A 23,067-nucleotide genomic window follows, 5' to 3' on the forward strand; every position below is an offset into this window, starting at 1 on the left:
GGCATAGCATCAAGGGGGTGGGGCCACAATGACACATTTCACAGCAAATCAAGTCCTCATATAGGCAAGAATGACTATATAGCTGTTAATTACATGGTAAGGGTTTAACTCAACCCAGTTGAATTTATCATCTATTATTCTCTCTCTAATATGGGTAAAATAATATGTGTATTAAAGAAACGGATATGTAACATAGACAAGTCATGGAGTAGCTTGATCTTGGTTCCCAAGACAAACAGATGTGTTTTTATCTGTTTTGATGTCCTTCCAAATGTCCACAGTGTGTAAGAAACAGACTAAATACAGGCCTTTTGTTTTCTATATACATACTGTTTTTCTTCTAATAATACATCATTGTAATTGCAGTGCAAGCTAATTCTGCATATCAATTGTCCAATACATAGCCCAGCAGGGTATAAAGATCCCTGCAAGATAAAGGCTGGATAGGGCCATTGGAGCAGCATGTGGTGATTACGTACAATCATAATAGTTTGCTTTTTTTATCCAATATTCCAAACTATGTTGCAACATTTATTTGGTGTTAGAATTGGGATGCAGCTGGAGCAGAGGGAAATCAATCAGAACCTTGGACAGTCCTGAGTACACCCAGGCAGCACTAGATAAGATAATTATTCCTTAAGGGTTTTCCTTACTGACTGTCCTTTGTCTCTTCTCTGTTTCCAGACATTACTGCATCAGAGTGTTAAGTCCAGAATGATCAGAATGTTCCTTGTTTATATCCTTCATTCTCATTTGTTCAGGAATTTTTGTGATAATCATATCAGGAATAATTGTGTTGTTCTGCATGCAGATTATCAAGGAAAATGTGTTGTATGGCCTGAGAATAAAATGGTAATACTAATTTGGGAGCTAATTTAGCAGACGGGTTCATTTAATCAGACATTACAGTCAACTATATCAAACCAATCATCCTCTAATCAAAACACTGAAATCAGATGGCCACAATTCATGGAATGGACTTCTTATCTTCTCGGGCGGGCCTTGCCAACTCTGTCATGATGAAAATCCTCCCATGCTTACTTCATTTGTTCCAGGCACAATTGATAATAATGCAGACTGTAAAGGGCGCATATAGAATATGAGATATTTAATGGGTCATAAGAATAAAAATTTGTATATTAGAAAAGATTAAAATGTATTTTATGCTTAATGCATCTATCTTAGAATTTGTGTTATAATACTGTCATCCCTATCAAGGGTGTTAACACACCACTGACATTATAGGGATTGTTGGTTTAGCCTACTTTTCTATTCTTATTATATGTAAGTTTTTTATATATGCTTAACCTAAATGCATTATTCACTATTTTAATCTTTTCTAATATACAAATTTTTATTCTTATGACCCATTAAATATCTCATATTCTATTTGCGCCCTTTACGGTCTGCATTATTCATCTTAAATAGTGGTATAGGAAAGCCACAGGTATTTGAGGCAGCATTAGGATTCGGATATTTACGGATACACGGGCATCCATTGGAACAGTATCCCACTTATTAGCTTACAGTTAAAGAGCGCACAGGACCACGCATACATTTTTTCTACTAGTGATAATAGCTATCCCAACCAATATCCTAAAAAGTCTTCAACAATGAACCTTTACATGTAAAATGACAGGAAGAAGCCCCCGTAGTGTGATTAAGTATACTAAATAAGTCTCCAGGGTTGGGAGGACTGGAAGTACTTAATCTTTACTTATAATTCGAGGTCACTCACTTAACGCAATATGTATTGTGATACACCAACCCATTTTGGAATTGAATCCAACATGATTGAATATCACTTGGTTCCCACCTTACTGTTGGGTGCCCCCCACAACATATACCACAGGACACAAATCAGTTACCTTGCACCCACGGTTGTTACGCCACTGTTTTCATGCAAGCATGTTAGCAAACAGTGGGGTCCTTTTTAGGATCAATGGAATGAGGTTATAGGTGAGGAACAATGCAAACAAATAAAGGCTGCAGGTGTACTGTGTGTTAGAGGGGATTCCCGGCAGGGCAGGTTCCACCATGATAATCTGGCCATACAGCAGGCACCAATGATCCTGGCCACTGCTTCACAGAACCACCAGGGCCCCTCCATCTGCTCGGACCCTGTAAAGGTGTACCTCCTGCACCCCTTGATGACACTGTCTCTGCCTGCCGGCCCCTTCCCATGCTAATTGCTTTGACGCAGCCTGACACTGACAGCCTGAAGGCAGGCAAATAAACTTTCCGGCTGTCACTGGTATATGCAGGGCCAGATTAAGGGCCACAAGGGACTGGAGCTGAAATGAATAAGGGCCTATCGTGAAAAGTGAAAGTGTGGCCAATGCCGGGTGGGAGTGGGGTGCCATGTGGGCATATACACCTTCTACAATATCAGCCCCAAATGTCTTCCTAAATACATAACAATAGAATAATTTAATCAGTTTGTGAGGAATGTTTCATACTTATATTATGTTGTCATAATGACGGGCCTATTTTTATGTGGAGGCATGGGGCTGTAGTCCCATCCGGACCGTTGTCAATCTGGCTCTGCACACCTGGCACCAAACTTCCTGCTTCCATTACTTGTTGTGTGACATCCTGACATTCACCTGTGCTGGGGGCTAGGGGTGCTGGCCCAGGTAGTCTCTGCACCCTGCTATAGCTTTGGTTCATGCAGATGTGCAGTAGTGAAAATATGCATCTTTGTGTATCTGTGGGTGAGTAAGATGCATCACTGCTGCTTCTCTGTGTTCATGAAATGTAAGTTTCTGGGAGGCAATTGGCCGCGAGCACAGAAGAGAACTTTCTCGTGGGAATGTCATGGACAGGTAGCCAGTGTTGTGTCCTATACTGCGTCATGTGTATGCCGGGGGACGCCTGCTTCAGGGGGATCTCTTGCTCCTAGCAGGTAGGTGCAAGTGCCGATACTAATGGTGATGGCAGTACGCTTTAAGATGTGTATTTAGTAGGGGTGAGCGGGTTCGGATTTCTGAAATCCGAACCCCCCCGAGCCCCCCCGATCCGAGTCCGATCCGAGTCAGGCTCGACTTTTCCCGCCTGACTCGGATCTGAAATCGAGGCAAAACGTCATCATCCCGCCTTCCGAGTCTCGCGGGTTTTGGATCCTATATAAGGTACCCGCGTCGGCGCCATTTTCTCACTCGGCTGTGGACAGTGAAGAGGGAGGGTGGGAGTTAGGGCTGTGTAGTGTAGTGTAGTGTAGTGTAGTGTAGTGCTGCTGTTGTCCACTACTTCAAAGTCCATAGGGGCTGGCTGTGTTGTGCTGTGCTGCTGTTGTTAATAGGGGCTGTGTCCACTACTTCAAAGTCCATAGGGGCTGGCTGGACTGTGTTGTGCAGTCAGTTCTCCATAGGGGCTGTGTCCACTCCAAAGTCCTGTGCAGTGTCCCAGTCCTAAAGGAGTGCTGTAGTGTTGTCCAGGTGGTGCTCTGTCCATCAGGGGTGCTCCCCCCAAGTGCTAAAAAAATAATATATTTTCTGTGTTTGTGAATTGTGTGCGCAGTAGCCGCACGTGCATCAACAAAGTAGTGCCAAGCGTGCGCCTGTGTCATAAGTAAAGGGCCGGCTGGCTTGACCGTTAAAGGGTGCTGTAACCCCCGAAAGTACACTCCAGTCCAAACCAAAAAAAAATTATTTTCTGTGTTTGTGAATTGTGTGCGCAGTAGCCGCACGTGCATCAACAAAGTAGTGCCAAGCGTGCGCCTGTGTCATAAGTAAAGGGCCGGCTGGCTTGACCGTTAAGGGTGCTGTAACCCCCGAAAGTACACTCCAGTCCAAACCAAAAAAAAAATTATTTTCTGTGTTTGTGAATTGTGTGCGCAGTAGCCGCACGTGCATCAACAAAGTAGTGCCAAGCGTGCGCCTGTGTCATAAGTAAAGGGCCGACTGGCTTGACCGTTAAGGGTGCTGTAACCCCCGAAAGTACACTCCAGTCCAAACCAAAAAAAAATTTATTTTCTGTGTTTGTGAATTGTGTGCGCAGTAGCCGCACGTGCATCAACAAAGTAGTGCCAAGCGTGCACCTGTGTCATAAGTAAAGGGCCGGCTGGCTTGACCGTTAAGGGTGCTGTAACCCCCGAAAGTACACTCCAGTCCAAACCAAAAAAAAAATTATTTTCTGTGTTTGTGAATTGTGTGCGCAGTAGCCGCACGTGCATCAACAAAGTAGTGCCAAGCGTGCGCCTGTGTCATAAGTAAAGGGCCGGCTGGCTTGACCGTTAAGGGTGCTGTAACCCCCGAAAGTACACTCCAGTCCAAACCAAAAAAAAATTATTTTCTGTGTTTGTGAATTGTGTGCGCAGTAGCCGCACGTGCATCAACAAAGTAGTGCCAAGCGTGCGCCTGTGTCATAAGTAAAGGGCCGGCTGGCTTGACCGTTAAGGGTGCTGTAACCCCCGAAAGTACACTCCAGTCCAAACCAAAAAAAAAATTATTTTCTGTGTTTGTGAATTGTGTGCGCAGTAGCCGCACGTGCATCAACAAAGTAGTGCCAAGCGTGCGCCTGTGTCATAAGTAAAGGGCCGGCTGGCTTGACCGTTAAGGGTGCTGTAACCCCCGAAAGTACACTCCAGTCCAAACCAAAAAAAAAATTATTTTCTGTGTTTGTGAATTGTGTGCGCAGTAGCCGCACGTGCATCAACAAAGTAGTGCCAAGCGTGCGCCTGTGTCATAAGTAAAGGGCCGGCTGGCTTGACCGTTAAAGGGTGCTGTAACCCCCAAAGTACACTCCAGTCCAAACCAAAAAAAAAATTATTTTCTGTGTTTGTGAATTGTGTGCGCAGTAGCCGCACGTGCATCAACAAAGTAGTGCCAAGCGTGCGCCTGTGTCATAAGTAAAGGGCCGGCTGGCTTGACCGTTAAAGGGTGCTGTAACCCCCGAAAGTACACTCCAGTCCAAACCAAAAAAAAATTATTTTCTGTGTTTGTGAATTGTGTGCGCAGTAGCCGCACGTGCATCAACAAAGTAGTGCCAAGCGTGCGCCTGTGTCATAAGTAAAGGGCCGGCTGGCTTGACCGTTAAGGGTGCTGTAACCCCCGAAAGTACACTCCAGTCCAAACCAAAAAAAAAATTATTTTCTGTGTTTGTGAATTGTGTGCGCAGTAGCCGCACGTGCATCAACAAAGTAGTGCCAAGCGTGCGCCTGTGTCATAAGTAAAGGGCCGGCTGGCTTGACCATTAAAGGGTGCTGTAACCCCCAAAGTACACTCCAGTCCAAACCAAAAAAAAAATTATTTTCTGTGTTTGTGAATTGTGTGCGCAGTAGCCGCACGTGCATCAACAAAGTAGTGCCAAGCGTGCGCCTGTGTCATAAGTAAAGGGCCGGCTGGCTTGACCGTTAAAGGGTGCTGTAACCCCCGAAAGTACACTCCAGTCCAAACCAAAAAAATATTATTTTCTGTGTTTGTGAATTGTGTGCGCAGTAGCCGCACGTGCATCAACAAAGTAGTGCCAAGCGTGCGCCTGTGTCATAAGTAAAGGGCCGGCTGGCTTGACCGTTAAGGGTGCTGTAACCCCCGAAAGTACACTCCAGTCCAAACCAAAAAAAAAATTATTTTCTGTGTTTGTGAATTGTGTGCGCAGTAGCCGCACGTGCATCAACAAAGTAGTGCCAAGCGTGCGCCTGTGTCATAAGTAAAGGGCCGGCTGGCTTGACCGTTAAGGGTGCTGTAACCCCCGAAAGTACACTCCAGTCCAAACCAAAAAAAAAATTATTTTCTGTGTTTGTGAATTGTGTGCGCAGTAGCCGCACGTGCATCAACAAAGTAGTGCCAAGCGTGCGCCTGTGTCATAAGTAAAGGGCCGGCTGGCTTGACCGTTAAAGGGTGCTGTAACCCCCAAAGTACACTCCAGTCCAAACCAAAAAAAAAATTATTTTCTGTGTTTGTGAATTGTGTGCGCAGTAGCCGCACGTGCATCAACAAAGTAGTGCCAAGCGTGCGCCTGTGTCATAAGTAAAGGGCCGGCTGGCTTGACCGTTAAAGGGTGCTGTAACCCACAAAGTACACTCTAGTCCAAACCCAAAAAAAAATTATTTTCTGTGTTTAGCCGCACGTATATATCAAATCGATATAACATAAATGGAGGACCAAACTTTCTCCGATAAAAATAAAATAGAGAAAGATCAAGAACCACTTCCTCCTAGTGCTGAAGCTGCTGCCACTAGTCATGACATAGACGATAACATGCCATCAACGTCGTCTGCCAAGGCCGATGCCCAATGTCATAGTAGAGGGCACATACAATCCCAAATGGCAAAGTTCAGGAAAATGACCTTGAAAAAGACATTTAAATCAGCTGAAGAGAAACGTAAACTTGCCAATATGCCATTTACGACACGGAGTGGCAAGGAACGGCTAAGGTCGATCCCTAGTATGTTCATGACTAGTGGTTCAGCTTCACATGACGATGGAAGCCCTCCTCCCACTAAAAAAATCAAAAGAGTTAAGCTGGCAAAAGCACAGCGAAGAACTGTGCTTTCTAAGAAGATATCACAAATCCCCAAGGAGAGTCCAAGTGTGGTGGTGGTTGCGATGCCTGACCTTCCCAGCACTGGACGGGAAGAGGTGGCTCTTTCCACCATTTGCACGCCCCCTGCAAGTGCTGAAAGGAGCACCCACAGTCCACTTGCTGATATGCAAATTGAAGATGTCACTGTTGAAGTACAACAGGATGAGGATACTGGTGTAGCTGGCGCTGAGGAGGAAGTTGGCGAGGAGGATTCTGATGGTGATGTGGTTTGTTTAAATCAGGCTCCGGGGGAGACAGTTGTTGTCCGTGGGATGAAAAAGCCCATCACGGTCATGCCTGGGCAGAAGACCAAACATTCCACCTCTTTGGTCTGGCAATATTTCTATCCAAATCCGGACAACAACTGTCTTGCCATATGTACCATATGTAAAGGTGAAATAAGTAGGGGTAGGGACGTCAACCACCTAGGAACATCCTCCCTTATACGGCACCTGCAGCGCGTTCATAAAAAGTTACTGTCAAGTTCAGAAACTTTGGCTAAGACCGTAAGCAGTCCAGGGACACCTAAATCCCGTTGTCCTGTTGTATCCAAGCGCCTGCAAACCACACCGTCAACTCCCTCCTCGTCAATTTCCTCCTTAGTTAGGATCGGAAGTAGTCCTGCAGGCCATGTCACTGGCATGACTGACTCTCCTATCCGGGATTCCTCCGGAGGATCCTGCATTGCTACGCCTACTGCTGCCGCTGCTGCTGTTGCTGCTGCTGGGAGTCGTTCATCATCCCAGAGAGGAAGTAGGAACACCACTACTTTTACTAAACAATTGACCCTCCAACAGTCCTTAGCGAGGAGGATGAAGTACGACAGCAGTCATCCTGAAGCAAAACGTATAACTGAGGCCTTGACTGCTATGTTGGTGTTAGACGTGCGTCCGGTATCCGCCATTAGTGCAGTGGGATTTAGACAATTGATGGAGGTAGTGTGTCCCCGGTTCCAAATCCCGTCTAGATTCCACTTCACTAGGCAGGCGATACCGAGACTGTACAGAAACATCAGAAAAAGTGTCCTCAGTGTCCTGAAAAATGCCGTTGTACACAATGTCCACTTAACCACGGACATGTGGACAAGTGGAACAGGGCAGACTAAGGACTATATGACTGTGACAGCCCACTGGGTAGATGTATCACCTTACGCAGCAACAGCAGCAGCGTCACCAGTAGCAGCATCTCAGAAATGCCAGCTCGTTACAAGGCAGGCTACGCTGTGTATCACCGGTTTCAGTAAGAGGCACACCGCCGACAACCTCTTAGAGAAACTGAGGGAAATCATCGCCCAGTGGCTTACCCCACTTAGACTCTCCTGGGGATTTGTGATATCTGACAACGCCACCAATATTGTGCGGGCATTACATCTGGGCAAATTCCAGCACGTCCCATGTTTTGCTCACACAATAAACTTGGTGGTGCAGAATTTTCTGAAAAGCGACAGGGGCGTGCAGGAGACGCTTTGGGTGGCCCGAAAAATTTCTGGCCACTTTCGCCATTCAGCGACTGCGTGCCGAAGACTGGAGCGCCAGCAAACACTCTTGAACCTGCCCCGCCATCACCTGAAGCAAGAGGTTGTGACGCGGTGGAACTCAACCCTCTATATGCTTCAGAGGATGGAGGAGCAGCAAAAGGCCATACAAGCCTATACATCCACCTATGACATAGGCAAAGGAGGGGGTATGCACCTGACTCAAGCGCAGTGGAGAATGATTTCCGTGTTGTGCAAGGTTCTCCAGCCCTTCGAACTTGCCACACGTGAAGTCAGTTCAGACACTGCCAGCTTGAGTCAGGTCATTCCCCTCATCAGGCTTTTGCAGAAGCAGCTGGAGAAAGTGAAGGAGGAGCTAAGACGGAGCGATTCCGCTCGGCATGTGGGACTTGTGGATGAAGCCCTTCATTCGCTTTGCCAGGATTCCAGGGTGGTCAATCTGTTGAAATCAGACCACTACGTTTTGGCCACCGTGCTCGATCCTAGGTTTAAAGCCTATGTGGTGTCTCTCTTTCCGGCCGACACAAGCCTGCAGAGGTGCAAAGACCTGCTGGTGAACACACTGTCAGCTGAAGCGGAACGTGACACGTCAACGGCTCCTTCTTCATTTTCTCCTGCAACTGGGGCTGCCAGGAAAAAACTTAGGTATCCTAAGCAACCCGCTGGCGGTGATGCAGGGCAGGCAGGACCAAGTTTGGACATCTGGTCCGGACTGAAGGACCTGGCAACAATTTCTGACATGTCTACTGTCACTGCATATGATACTGTCACCATTGACAGAATGGTGGAGGATTACATCGGTGACAGCATCCAAGTAGGCATGGCAGACAGTCCATACCTGTACTGGCAGGAAAAAGAGGCAATTTGGAGGCCCCTGTACAAACTGGCTCTATTTTACCTGAGTTGCCCCCCCTCCAGTGTGTACTCCGAAAGAGTGTTTAGTGCAGCCGGGAACCTTGTCAGCGAAAGGCGTAGGAGGTTGCTTCCACAGAATGTGGAGAAGATGATGTTCATCAAAATGAATTATCAGCTCTTCCAGGGAGACCAGCCTCCAGAAGGTACAGAGGGACCTGTGGTGGTGGATTCAAGTGGGGACGAGTTAATACTTTGTGAGGATGAGGATGTACACACTGAAGAGGGTGAGGAATCGGTGGATGAGGAGGATGAGGATGACATCTTGCCTCCATAGAGCCAGTTTGTGCAGGGACACATTAATTGCCAGCTTGTTTTGTGGGGGCCCAAACGAACCAATCATTTCAGCCACAGTTGTGTGGCAGACCCTGGCGCTGAAATGATTGGTTTGTTAAAGTGTGCATGTCCTGTTTATACAACATAAGGGTGGGTGGGAGGGCCCAAGGACAATTCCATCTTGCACCTCTTTTTTTTCTTTGCATTATGTACAGTTTGGGGCCTAGTTTTTCAAACTGCCATCCTGTCTGCCACTGCAGTTTCACGCCTAGATGGGTCACGTGTTTGTGCCGCCCACTCGTGTCGCTTAGCATAGTCATCCAGCTACCTCGGTGCAACGTTTTGGACATAAAAACACTATTGTGAGGTGTGAGGTGTTCAGAATAGACTGGAAATGAGTGGAAATTAAGGTTATTGAGGTTAATAATAGCATAGGAGCAGAAAAACCTACAAATTCTGTGATTTTAGCTGTTTTTATGCTTTTTTAAAAAAAAATACAGATCCAAAACACAAAACCCAGAACCCAAAACACGGAAGGGTGGTTTTGGCAAAACCAATCCAGATCCAAAACACGAAGAAAGATCCAGATCCAAAACCAAAACACAAAACACGAAAAGTGGCCGGTGCACACCCCTAGTATTTAGTCGCATTAGCGCTCCATTAGCAAAATATCCACAACCCAATTGCAGCCACATATGTAACTACAGCGGCCTTAATGGATATCTGTGTGTTTTCTGCATTAGGATCACACTTTAACGCATGAGAAACAGGACGAGCCTTGTTCTAAAATGTTAAAGATGGTGTATATAGTTGAAATTTGTGTGTACTATTGGGGATGGTATGGCAGAGTAATAGCATACACCAGCGGATCTCTCAAAGTCACGAAACAGCCCAGTACTTAACCAGTGGGGTGGTTTATTTTAGCAGTAATCTGGATGTACAGCCTTGCTCACACAGACATGAAGCGGAGCTTCAGCAGAGCATACAGGTCACCAGCTAGTGACTGTATGTAGGAAGAGGTGCAGGATACAAGCAGTTTCTATTGGTTTGGAATGCAGTGTTTTCACTGAGCTAAGGGGAATACGTCTGTGTCCCACTGTGGCACTCTTTCACAGTGAAAGAATGGCACCGCGCATGCACAGAAGACCAAACGGCGGCCATCTTGGATTGAAGCCTCCCATATGGAACTCTGTGAAGATTGCACAATAGCACATTACAACTTTCAAACTTTATTAGGAATATATCAATATAAGGCATAATGCACAGCAAGTGGCGGAAGTATCGGATACAATGGAGTCGGTCGCCTCCAGTTGTCAGTTCCAAAGGGGGCACCCCTACCTCCTCCATTTCCTTTGGTGCACTACAGTCTGTGCGTTAGACACTTATATGATCAGCGCCGCACAGCAGCAGCGTGACTCTTCTTCCTCCAGGATGTTTGGTACAAAGGACCTGATTCAGACCCGCTCGCTAGGTGCGTTCGCACGCTAGATGTGTTTGCAAATTCTGCAAGGCAAGCAATCACACGACAAGGCATTAGCACGCCCACTATGTCTTAGCGTGCGATCGCATTGTGTATGCAGATCACCAGCCTGTCTTAAGATGCCCATTTGCGCATATCCAGGAAGTGTATGCAACCATCAGTAACATCGAGTAACATCGGTTGCGATCGCAGCACTTGTGGTTGACCATACACTTCTGCAAGCACTGCGAGGAAATACTACCAAGTGACGTGTACAATGACGCTGCCTTTTAATTATGCACGCCTCTGGAACGGCGTTAAGACGCTCAGGCACACCTGCGTTCGCACCTCCACTCCCCCGTTTCTAGGGGCCAGCCCCTGTCACCACCCACAAACGGCATCTCCTGTCACTCATTCTGCCATGCAGTCTATGCGCAGAGAGGGAACACTTTCCGTTCGCTCGCTCTGATTCGCACACACGCATTGTGGTGCATACGCATTCGCGCAATGCAAACAATCGGCTGGCTGCGTGCAAACGCATCCTAGCGAGCAGGTCTGAATCAGGTCCAAAGTGTGTAGCAGACCCCCAATAATGAGGCAAGTCACGCTGCTGCTGTGCAGCGCTGCTCCTGTAAGTGGCTTGGGCACAGTCTGGAGCAAGGCATAGGGCGACTCTCAACATCAGCTGCACCTGCAGGCTCATTAAAACCATCCACAGCCGATCCGTCAGTGCTGGACAGCTGGTGGACACCAGCAGCAGCCGCTCTGTCAGGGGTTCGGTTATTACACAAAGGAGGACAGAAAAGTCACAGGTAGGTGAGAGAGGAACATTATGGACAGTGGATCAGGAAACTGGGGGACATAAAACCATGCATGCTCCCTCTGCTCTGCATGAATCGTCATCACCTCTACTACTGAGGATAGTGGTGGTGATTAAGTACAGAAACAGGGAATAAAGTCAGGACTAGTTCCATGAGACATTTATATACATTTATTATAGTCCTCTCCAGGACTGCATAGTGCAACTTGTTGTACCTACTCCCTCCTGTGCACAGCGGTGAATTTCTCATTATTTTTCAGTGACCGGCTGCTGTCAGCAGTCTATTCAGTTGCCGAAGGTGGTGTTGGGGATGAATGAACGGGGGCGGAGCTTCGGAAGTCCCGGGGGTGGAGCTTTGGCATCCTGGCTGTGGGCGGGGCTTAAGCAGGAGGTGGGGAATGGGTGATTCAATGCTTCCGGCGGCCAAATGATGAAAAGACGGGTGGACATTTGTTGAATGCTGTGTGCAGCAGCGGCCTTAGTTCTGTACAACTGTACTGGCCCGGGGGATGATGGCACCCTGCCCCCCGGCCCACCCTGCCCCTGGCAGATGATCTTCTTAACCAGTTGATATTAGTGATATCTGCTGTTTTAAGTGTCTTAATGAATACTAAAAAATGGTAATTAAGGAAAATGTCCTTAAAACCGTAATTTTAGCGTTGATGAATAGGCCTAAATATCTCACCAAATCTGCTGACCACATGATAGGATACACCACTCACTGAGATGCAATTCAGCATACACGTTGCTTTGCACAGGTGCTGTCTGTCCATCCAAAGCCATCTGGAAGTTGTAATATTAGCAAACAGGTTACCAATGCAGCCAAAGCCTTGGTCAATGACACCTCATGCATGTGGGGTATCCCAAATTGGCTCAACATTACAAAGAGCAAGATGTGCATAAAAGGAAAAAGCTGAAAGATTTTTTTTATTGATGATGCTTGACGCCATTTGGCTTACACAGAATTTTTCCCATGACTTCCAATCTCCTTTGGAGGAGTACTGTACATTTTTCACACATGGTGGAACTGTCCAAAATTGTCCTCAAAAATATGTTAATGTTATAAGTTATAGCAGAATGTCTTTCTTGCCCTTTGTTCCTTGTGTCCTACCCCTTTGTAAACTCTTTAGGGACAATCCAATTTGCGCTGCTCATGGCAAGGTTGTGCACATCTTGTATAAAAAACGAACTGGGAGAAGTGGATGAAAAAGTGGGGAAACCATCATGGACCCCCAAAAATTGGCAACTGAGATAACAGGGCCATACAGAATGCTGTTACTGGCCATAAGGAAAGTACTGGAGCAAAATTTTCTAAGCGGCGGTTTGACGGCGGTTTTGCTATCTGCAGATTTACTAAGGCCAAAACCGCCGCAAAACCACCATCAATACACATTTTAGAATAGAATAGAACAGGGCTGTCATTTAGAAATTGCTGCAAAACTGCCACCAAACTCCCGGGGTTTAGAACAAAATAGAACCCACCGTCAACCGCCACCAAACCGCCGGGGTTTAGAACCCGCCCCTTAGTAATTTTTGCCCTGGAGGTTTATAAAGGTGTCAAATGGCTGATTTTTGCATAATGGTTGAAAAATGATAGCAACAAATGTTTTTCATCAAATAAAGCCTTTTCTAGCATTTTGGGTACAGGAAAATGCTTGCACAGTAATTTTTTACTGTTTTTAACCAAGTTTGTAAATTGTTGGAACAAACACTTTTACCTCTAATCTGCAAGTTCTAAAAATCTCTCCCATCAATACAACACCCCCACCTACCTGTCCCACATAATTTACACCTCCACATACCTGTCCCACATAATTTACACCTCCATATACCTGTCCCACATCACTTACACCTCCATATACCTGAGTAGATAGAGAACACTTTTTCGTCAAACTTATTTTGACATGTACCACGCCAACAACCCCTCCCCTAACTCCGCCCCCTGTCACTCCCACTTTCCTCCCCCTTTTGATATCGCTTCATATAAAATTTTATATAAATTAAATTTAATATAAATGGCTTAATATAAATTTTATGTGTCGCGATATCTTTTTGATATCTTTTTGATAGGGTTTTGTTATAAAAATTGAAATCAAATGTATATAAATGCGATAGGATTTGATATAAAATGATATTGGGTTCAATGCTTAAACAGGCAGTATTGTTGTTAAACCTTCATGATAGCTATAAAAGTAAATACATCTTTATTTAGCAGGCAGCCATGCCTACGAACAAAAGAAACGGTGCGTCGCACCGCGCCGCTAATCGGAAAAAGCGGATGAAAAAGGCGTATTACACGGTATTGAATCCCGGCAGTTATAGCGGCTTTGATAAGTATTATAAGGCCAATAAAGACGCGTTTAAAAGAACGGAAATTAAAAAATGGATGCAAAAATGCGGCACTGTGTCGGATAACGCCGCTAAAGGCTGAACTTCGACGTGTAGACTTTTCTCTACGCTAGTTTGTGTCGGGGCACGTCAAAAAGATCCAGCTCTGATTTTGCGCATTCTACGGATTCGGTGTGTATGAAAGACATGTTGTTTAAAAAATATCACCAGCACCGTGCTTCGGTTCTCTCTTCTTCTTCTTTAAGCTGCGGCGTCTCCTGCTTTTATTTAAAAAAGGGATGCCCCAAGGCGGAAACGCTATTGTGCGCTTCCGTTTTCTTTTAGACACGCCTTTTCTTGTATATATTATTCCTGAACCGTCTTGTTTGGATTGGTTCGCCTCGTGTATTTTATTCACCACCGCCGTTGTGGCATGTCCAATAACGTCTTTCGCGATATTGCGCGCCGCGGTCTTCACGTGCGTTTAGCTAACTCTAGACCTCTCCGGAAAAGAGGCACCGCTTTTCTGAAAAGGCTTCGAAAAATACTGCCTAAACCGCAGCCGTACATGAAAGCGCTGCCGTGAAAACCGGGTAAACCATTACCAGCTTGCGCTTTATAATATTGCGCGTACAGCACCGGATCGCCATAATTTTTAACAGCGACCATTCTGCCCGGTTAATAAAAATTGTTTTTGCGTCTTCTAAAGTGTAGTTTCACGATCGCTTTCCCAAACTTAAATGCGATGTTCTCATTCTGGTCGTTCTTTATCTCTATGGCTATAGTGTCAAAATGCGCTTTGCACAAAGGTACATAATCGGGCTTCTCGTATCAAATTGTGACCATATCGTTGTTACGGACCTTAATTTAAACCGTGCATAGCAATGGGACATAACTATCGCCGACCCTCTGGTGTTCGATAATGTCTGTGTCCAATATAATTTACACCTCCACGTACCTGTCCTACATCATTTACACCTTCACGTACCTATCCCACATAATTTACACCTCCACGTACCTGTCCTACATCATTTACACCTCCGCGTACCTGTTCCACATAAGTTACACCTCCACATACCTGTCCTACATCATTTACACCTCCAGATACCTGTCCCACATAATTTACACCTCCACATACCTGTCCCACATCATTTACACCTCCACATACCTGTCCCACATTATTTACACCTCCACATACCTGTCCCACATCATTTACACCTCCACATACCTGTCCCACATCATTTACACCTCCACGTACCTGTCCCACATAATTTACGCCTCCACGTACCTGTACTACATCATTTACACCTCCATGTACCTGTTCCACATTATTTACACCTCCACTTACCTGTCCTACACCATTTACACCTCCACTTACCTGTCCCACATCATGTACACCTCCACGTACCTGTCCTACATAATTTACACCTCCATGTACCTGTCCTACATCATTTACACTTCCACCTACCTGTCCTGCATCATTTATACCTCCACGTACCTGTCCCACATCATTTACACCTCCACGTACCTGTCCTACATCATTTACACCTCCATGTACCTGTTCCACATCATTTATACCTCCACTTACCTGTCCTCCATAATTTATACCTCCACGTACCTGTCCTACATCATTTACACCTCCATGTACCTGTCCCACATCATTTACACCTCCACATACCTGTCCCACATCATATACACCTCCATGTACCTGTTCCACATCATTTACACCTCCACTTACCTGTCCTGCATCATTTACACCTCCACATACCTGTTTCACATCATTTACATCTCCACACACTTGTCCCACATCATTTACACCTCCACATACCTGTTCCACATCATTTACACCTCCCCATACCTGTCCTGCATCATTCAAGTGCACGATTATTCATAGGAAGGTTCTGCGCTATGTCCTGACATTTTTACCTTAAATTAAAGATTTTCCGTACATTTTTTAAACTAGCTCAGGGGGATGTGCACGAAAAGTGCAAATTTCCCATGAAAAATCAATGCGAGTTTGGAAATGAATTGCAAATTAAATTCACAGTACGAGTTCGCCGTGAGAACTGCTCACAGGACCCACCACGCACCTAATTGGATTGACCCCTTTATGTGCCTATATCTGTGGTAGACACACTACGAATGTCACAATGCATTCTTTCATATTAATTGTTAATTATAACAATGTACCTGGAATTTTACACAGTCCCCTCATTTTTCTCCCTTTTCTTTATTCTGTAATCTTACAGCATGAAAACTTTACAATAACAAAATATCTAAAAAAAAATATGTAATATTACAGGTTATACTGGTATGATAAATACGCCCCTGACTACAGGTTATACTGGTAGGATAAATACGCATTGTTGGCCAGATGAGTCGGATGCAATATTGATGTTGCGCGCACTGTACATGTGTCCAGAGCCCGTGCGCACAGTCGCAGTTGAAATTGAGCAGTATTAGAAATGCCTTGGAATTGTATTTGGCATTGCTGGGCAGTGACAGAGAGATCCCTTAGCGGACGCACGGAGAAGGCCCATCTTATGGGTGTGTTATGGGAGTGTTGCAGGTGTGTCACTGAAGTGGTTGCGAACTCAGATGCATAATCACTCACATAGGAGGCCACATTCTGACAGGGAATCCACACCTAGCATGGGGCTGGGGCAAGTTACTATGGTGCAACCGATGCTTGCGTCTAAAGACGCACCAAGCAGTATTTGAGCGTCTAGAGATACGTTTAAGTCCTTGTACATGCAGACACACGGCTGTACATCAGGGACAGGCTTGTGGTGGTATCTGCATAAAATTACAGAAGCAAATCCAGTAAAAGACGCTCACACACACAGATGCAGGAAGTTCACTCGGGCTTGCGGGAGCCGAGACCCTACCACAAGGGTCTCGTCGCAAGCCCGATGGTCACCCACAGCTATGCAAGCGGCCTGGAGGTGGATTTTTTTTTTTAAAACAACCCGCCCTGATTCAGAGTGAGCACTCGCAAATAGCGAGCGCCTCCGAATCAGGCCCATAGTTATGATCCCGGTGCTCAGATGACGGTGCTAGGAATTCCAGCGCCAGAATCCCAATTCCGACCGCTGACATCCGATGGTAAGTATTGGGGTTAGGGGGAGGATTATTGGTTAGGGTTAGGCACTAGAGGGGAGGGTTAAGTTTACACTGTGGGGGGGAGGGTTAGGTTTAGGCTGCGGGAGGAAGGTTTAGGGTTAGTCTACTTACCCGTAGGTGTCGGCATTGGGCATCAGGATCCTGAGTGGCGGCATCCCATACCCAACCCACACATAGTACAATTATTGGGATGATCTGTTAATAATGGGTGGACAACCCCCATGAATTGTATAATGTATTAGCAGAAGGAATCAAATTTCTGCACTAGTCTGCAAAAATACTTTCTACACTACTAGGAGCACACTTTTAATTTCTGCTTGTACAGAGGGAGTGAAGGCGTTCTTACTGACCCTCCGGAAATGCCACCATCTTGCAGCATAAGCCAATGCTCCTTGTCTGAAAATCTAGTAGCAATGCATACTCACATTTTGCACTTTATAAATTACCTCCTGTGCAGGCAGTCATTTATCAGCCTTAGAGAGATTGGTGAATTATAGGCTGACTTTAATATGTGAAAAATAAAATAAATCATTCAATGAAAATAGAGGGCTGTGTGCTTATATCTCCATCAGAGACAATGGATTAAGGGCCTGATTCAGAGCTGAACCTCCTACCTTTTTTTGGAGCGTCCTCATGGACGCTCGCATAGCTGTGGGTTACCACCCATAGCTATAGCGAGCGTCCATGATGATGGTCGCGATGATCTTACCTGCGGTAGGGTCTCGCTGCTGCAAGCCCTGGAGTGATTTTAGCTCTATCAGAGCCAAAATCACTCCCACTGACATCACTAGTGATGTCAGTGGGGCCGGCTTGAGACGGTAGGCGTTCCCATGGGAACGCCTCCGTCTGGCAGGCACGCCCCTGGCACACCCACCAAAGGGGGCGTGCTGTCAATCAACATCGACAGCACGCCCCCTTTGGTGCAAGACCCGGAGCGATGGTGAGCCCGTCGCTCGCCAGGTCTTGCGCATGCGCAGTGGGGAACATCGACCCGCTTGCGAGCGTCCTGCCGCTCGCGAGCGGGTCTGAATGACCCCCTAAATCAGGATGATACATTACTTATCATGCATCTTGTGGCTGTACAAAGGCATACAGAATGTCAATCTGCATTGATTAAACAAGTAAAGCCAAAGGTCACACTAGTGACAGTATACAGGGAAAGAAATGTACAAATGATGAGGGTTACAACATTATCTCTCCGCTAATGCATTAAACACTCATTGACCTTTTCCCAGGGGACTAATATGAAGTGTTGTTGGTTGAACCTAAAATAGTTTGACAGTCAGAAATGAGTCACAGAAACTGGAAGGCTGAACAATCACAAATGCCAACATGTGATAGCCGTTAATGTGAGAGGAGCCTTTTTATGAATGGATACTTCTAAAGGCCCCCATACATCAGCAATTGATTGCAGCAATCGTGCAATTTGCAATCGATTGTGTATAAAAATCTTTCCCTTTTTCAATCGATTGTGGCAATTCTGCAATCTGCAATCGACTGAAAAAGGGAAAGATTTTTATACACAGTTGATGCAAATTGCACGAATGCTGCAATCAATTGCTGATGTATGGGGGCCTTAACCCTTCATCCTGAGTCTAGAGAAACGTATGATAAGAAGTTAAGAACACACTCTGGGCCTGATTCAGCAAGGATAGCAAGTGCAAAAGTTCTCGTGCGCGAACCAACCACTGCGATCAAGACTGCACAGACCCATCACAGAGGGATTGATAGGAAGTACAGTTTGGGTGTGGTGACGGGGGGTGGTTGGAGAGGTGCCAGTGCATTTGAACGCCATTACAGTTCTGTGCATAAATTAGCCGCAGTGTCAGCATACACAACATGAGCTCTAGCTGCGTACAAGAAGTTTAGCAATTTCTGGTTCTGATCTGCCTTAATTGTGCGTGAGGCTCCGATGGTACTCAATGGTAACAATGTATTACAGATGTGAGTAAAGGGAAGTGGGCGTCCTTATGCTGTGCTGCGGCAGCATTGCGATCGCAGTCATTTGCATAATTTCACAGCAGAACTGCGTACGTGCTTGCTGCCAGGATCGCATCATTTATCATTAGGGGGTGTGCAAAGGGTTCTAAAAGAAAACCCTAAATTTTTAGCTAACAATAGGGATTTTGCTTTTTTTTCCCTCTGGTCTGGGATGGAGAAAACTTTTCTCCAGTATTTTTTGTCCACTTTTGCTTGTGTGCAGTTTTTGCCTGTTTTTTGATGCTTTTGTAGGCAAAAATCGGCCAATTTCGCCGTTGCAAAAAAAAAACTACGGTTTTCGCTGCTAATTGAATACGGTCCAGAGCCTGCCATCAGGGTGTGACAGCCATTAGAGAAGATCATAATTCACTTAACTACTACCTTAAAACTGTCCTCCATCGCATATGCCACAGAGTAGAAATTCCCAGTGATCATTAGGAATATCCAGATCAGAGCAGATAGTGGGACGTCCTATAATATACAGCCCTGTGGGAGGTTCCTATTGTCTATAAATCCTTCAGCATAGCTCCCCCACAGTTTATGAAGAGACAGTCAGAACTGCCATCCACAGGTTTTTGTAATATATGAGAATTACAAATATATACTGTATTTATATATATTTCTATTTGAATATCCTTCCACTACCTTAGTTGATAGGGTAGGTCGAAAAAAACATAATTGCGAGGTCGAAATTCCAATAGCGCGGAAAAGTTGTGGGTCATAACAGTAACTCGTGTGCAAAATTTCAGCTCGGTCTGATAATTTTCTCTATCCCCAGCGGGCGCCTGAAGTTTTGAAAATTTGACACAAATTAGGATATTTTGTAATCAGGTAAAGGCAGTTTTGGGGCACATATTTTGGCAATTAAGTTGTTACTAGGTGAAACCGCTTCAGTTGAACTCAGATACAAACCTTTGGGGTAGACATTTAAGAGGGGATCTGTGCCCCCCTCCTCCCCCCAGAAAAAAAAGGTCAAAATATTAAAATTAACCACAAAACGCCATCTTGTGCCCCTGAGATCGACTGGCGCTATTTTCAGGTATTCTGACTTATTATTTTCTAGGCGGTAGGGAGTAGTGATGGACATCGGAATCCCACCATCAAATGATAGCTGGACTTCCACCATTGAAACTTTTTATGCAATGGTATCAAACCATCACATTAAAAGTATTCGATGGTAAAAACTATTTATATGATTTGCACATGCGCAAAAAACCCTGCAGCGCAGTTGGCAGGAGATGGGATCGGGATGTTGCTAGGGGTGAGGCCAAGAGCAACATACATACGGTGTCCTCTCTAGTGTAGCTAGCAGCGCTGCTGTGCTGTGGGGCCTGGAGGGGATGCTTTTATTTACATATACAGTCCGGTTCCAGAGTCCATCATACCTGGCACTGGTGGGGAGGCCACTGAAGTGAGTCCAGTGTGTTACAGCCAGGCAGTAAGGAGCAGAGACACAGCTGACACTGACAGTGTGAGAGTGTCTCTCTGTGCTGTGTGAGTGACTGCTGCTGGGCGAGGGCTGCGCTCTGATTGGCTCTCTGAGACAGTTTTCTTCACTTTGGAGTGATCAGTGACTGACGAGGTGTCCTTGTGAGTGATTAGACATAAGTCTTGCAAAACTGCAGTTGATATGGCAGCAGTTTCCCTATTTGACATACCATATCGATCACTATCGAGAGCAGTGTTTGGAAGACTAATGTGCATTTGCGATGAGGAGCTTTCAAGCTCTGATGGCTTAAAATCATCTTCATCGGTGTCTGAATCACTTTTAGATTCACTAGAAGAATGTTGTTTGATATTGTAGCTTGCAAGTGCCAGCCCGTGGAATCTTGCACTCCTTCTGAACGGGAGTTTCTGAACGACCAATGAACTTTCAGGCTTATGTTTATAGGAGTAATAGATGTTTAGGTGACTGAAGCACTGAGAAGCATCTAAACAGGAAAGACAAACATGTACCAGCACGGACTGGTGACTTAGCTCCTGGTCCTTCGCTGCGTTCAGTGGCCGGTTCGCGCACTTCAATGCATGCGTAGAATGCAACAATCGGCCAATTGCGTACGTAATCGCAGTTGCGATCGGTAGTGAATCATACCCTGAATTTGTAAAGTGTGTAACCTCCTAAATCTGTACTCAGGTGAACATGTACAGAGACTCTTCCTGACAACTGAACCTCCTAGCAATCAGGAAACCATGGTGAGTTGTACTCTGTATAACTGACCACTTGTTCATTTCAAGTGAAAATCATTATTATCCAAGTTACAGAAGCAATGCTGCGGTCCTAGCTCAGTGATGCAGTGTTATCTACACAAGATTTTAGGTATATTTATAGTGTAAAGCCTGGAAACCTGATTACAGTATGTACATTTGTAGAAAAGGGTTAATCGAGTCCTACAAGATTTATGACTTTGCAGATAGTTGCAACTCTTGTGTAGTGTATTGTAAACACAGATTTACTATGGACATTGTCATTTATATAAATTGAAACTGCCATGGAATAAAAACAACACAATAAATCAAGAATTAATATGATGCTTTATTTAATTAGAATGTTGCATTGCAGTAAAACAACAAATATATAGTTATTTCTGTGCACATTATACAGGTAAGTAATCTCAAGTAATCTCCAGCAAAGAACTTATTGCTCTGTCAAGTTTGCTAAACAGAACAGAGACGTTTCCAGAATTACAGATAAGTGTTGTTTCTTGCCTTGTAGTTTATTATATGAATCTACATTACTCATATGTGAAATTAGCTTCTGTCAAATGTAAGATTACATTCTACTGTAGGAGATACATTTCTTCCTCATTGTTTTGTTTCCTGGCCTCCACATAGAATAATGCTCCTTTATGTTCTGTAATACAATTACAGTGTTATTCCTAGCTTAATCACTGAGCCTTATTTTAAAAACTGGTTTATATAATTCCCCCAAAATGCATTTATTTCACAACTGTTTAATGATGTATGAAGCTTCCACAATGTGGGTAGTTGTCACGGCACTACGGGTTTGCTGATTGTGGTCGGGGCCCCTTGGGCTAGCTGTATAGGCTGGAGTGCGAATGAAGCTGGGTGGCTTAATAATGCTGGTTACTATAGCAGTATATTGGTAAATCTAGAACAGAGGGCCTGATTCAGACCCAGTCGCAAGCGCTGAGCGCTCCCAACCGGGTCGATGGTGGCCCACAGCGCATGCGCACGACGGAGCCGGCTCCGTCGTGCGCATTCACGAGACGCGGCTAGCGACGGGAAATCCGTCGCTCCGGGCCTCACACCAAAGAGGGCGAGCTGCCGATGTTGAGTGACAGCTCGCCCCGTTTGGCGGGCGGGCCGGGGGGGTGGCCGGCCAAACGGAGGCGTTCCCAACGGAACGCTTGCCATTTGGGGCGGCCCCACTGACATCACCAGTGATGTCAGTGGGAGAGCTTCCGGCTCTGTTAGAGCCGAAAGCTCTCTGGGGCTTGCGATGGTCTTGACCACCGCGACCATCAACCTGGCCGCTCGCTATAGCTGTGGGTGGTCACCCACAGGTATGCGAGCGACCAGGAGGCCGCTCCAAAAAAAAAAAACGCCCTGATTCAGAGCGGGCACTCTTTCAGAGACCCAGATCTCGATGTGTGACAGTAGTCATGTCTAAAGGTATTGTGCAGGAAAAAAATTATCCTGAATACTGCTATCTTTGTAATAAAAACCTAAATTTTATCTGATTTTGTTTCTAAACCTTTTTATAATAAAGCATGACTTGTTAGTAATACATTTGGTAAGTGTATACCATCAGAGAGAAGAAATCTGAATCTTCTAATTCAATGTTTTTCATTTCATTTTAAAGAGTCTTTCAAAGAGTATTAAGATCAATTAATAGTTCAAATATTGTATTTTCCACCCCTTCATACTACACTTATTAACCCCCATATATGTATACTTATACTTACCTAGCCTGCAATCCTACTCTGATTAAGTGGTGTGGTGATGGGTGTGGTATGTCAGGTCGTCAGTTATCATGTCCACACTTACCAGGTAGACATGAGAATGTCAACATGGTCAAAATGTCGGCATGCAGCATGTTGACAGTCATCATGCCTACACAGATGATATGTCTTCATGATAGACTGTCGATCTAAAGTCCCTGGTGGCCCAGTAGTCACCTGGTCCCGA

This window comes from Taudactylus pleione, unplaced genomic scaffold (genome assembly GCF_031769625.1).
Source record: "Taudactylus pleione unplaced genomic scaffold, aTauple2 ptg000120l, whole genome shotgun sequence".
NCBI classification, from domain to species: Eukaryota; Metazoa; Chordata; class Amphibia; order Anura; family Myobatrachidae; genus Taudactylus; species Taudactylus pleione.